Source organism: Myotis brandtii, unplaced genomic scaffold (genome assembly GCF_000412655.1).
Source record: "Myotis brandtii unplaced genomic scaffold, ASM41265v1 scaffold646, whole genome shotgun sequence".
In the NCBI taxonomy this organism is placed as follows: domain Eukaryota; kingdom Metazoa; phylum Chordata; class Mammalia; order Chiroptera; family Vespertilionidae; genus Myotis; species Myotis brandtii.
This window is the reverse complement of record NW_005370495.1, coordinates 145,217-146,542: the sequence shown is the minus strand read 5'-3', so window position 1 is coordinate 146,542 and position 1,326 is coordinate 145,217. Positions and strand designations below refer to the sequence as shown.

Below are 1,326 nucleotides of genomic sequence, written 5' to 3'. Positions count from 1 at the left end.
TGTGGTGAATGAGATCTGCCTTAGCCCCTGGCAGGGGGAGCGCGTTCAGGAAGGAACACGCAGTGGGGAGAAGGCACCTTCTGGAGCCGCTCCTGCTCCGTGAGGCCCACGGTCCGTCCTGACTGACAGCCTGTGGGGACGTGGGGGGCTCTGGGCTGGGGCTGGGCACCTGCCTGCGGGTCCACTGCTCCTGCTGGGTGACCTCGCACGGGCTAGTGAGCCTCTCTGAGCGGCAAACATGAAACATGAGCTGGTCTCTAAAGTCTCCTCCAGCATCAAAGCTCTCTGGTGCGGTGTCAGCGACACCCTGAGGGCAGGGCCTCTGGGCCCGTGACCCCTGGGAACTCGGGGCTGTAATGATCTGGGAGCAGAGGAGCCTTCCAGGCGTCCTGACCAGCCCTGGGGGTGGGGGTGGGGCCGCAGACGCTGCCACAGCTCTCAGGCGCCAGGCTGTGCCCACAACAAAGGTCAGCCCACCGGTGGCGGCGTGGCTCCGTGGGCGAGCGTCGACCTGTGAACACGAGGTCACAGCCCCATTCCCGGTCAGGGCACCCTTCCCCAGAGGGGGGTGCCGGAGGCAGCCGACCCATGACCCGCTCTCGTCATGGATGCTTCCATCTCTCTCCCTCTCCCTTCCTCTCTGACATCAATTAAAATACACCCCGAGTGTCCAGATTATTATGACCACCTGGCGTTTGTAGGCAAATGAGCTATAATTTCGCGCTGAAGTTGCTAGAGGGCCAGACCATTGTAAATAGGGAAGCAGGTTGTTTACCACGACAGTAAAGTGATTTTTTTTTTTCTGAAGATATGGGTAAGCAACGTGATTTAACAGCCTTTGAACGTGGGAGATATATATCTATATACTGTATATATAAAAGAAAGGTCAGCCCTGCAGGGCGGAGAAGCCCTCCGGAGGAAAAGGACCCCCCCCCCGCCCCAGTACAGCCTGAATCTCTGGGAGAGGCTGAGCCACGAGTGGCCTTCCTGCCCCAACAGGCCCGTCTGGCTCCGGCTCCGGTTCTGGCTCGGACCAGCTTTCGGGCAACCTGAAGGGCAACTTTGAGAACCGCCTGACTCGCTTCCTCACCCAGCACCCGTTTCAGGAGAAACCGTCCGCCCAGCACAGCGTGGTGGGACCCCACACCACACCCACGCGTGACAGCGGGGGGCCCAGGCGCAGGCCGAGGGGACGCCCCGGGGGCAGATGTGGGAAAGGAAGCTCACCTGAGCGTTCCCGTGCAGGGCTCCGGGCAGCGCAGAGACGAGGACGTGCAGCCTCAGATCAGGCCCCACAGCGGCAGCCAGGAGACACTCACGCGCGGC

At 61.6% G+C, this 1,326-nt stretch overlaps 1 protein-coding gene across 1 annotated transcript in view; it reads right to left on the bottom strand.

The window, feature by feature from the left end:
- CLN8 (ceroid-lipofuscinosis, neuronal 8) overlaps positions 1–1,320 on the bottom strand; it is a 22,458-nt gene extending 21,138 nt beyond the window's left edge. Inside the window, exon 1 of the mRNA XM_005880663.2 lies at positions 1,228–1,320. The gene's annotated coding sequence lies outside the window, so the exon portion shown is untranslated. The remainder of the gene's footprint in view (positions 1–1,227) is intronic.
- Between the last annotated feature and the right edge of the window lie 6 nt (positions 1,321–1,326).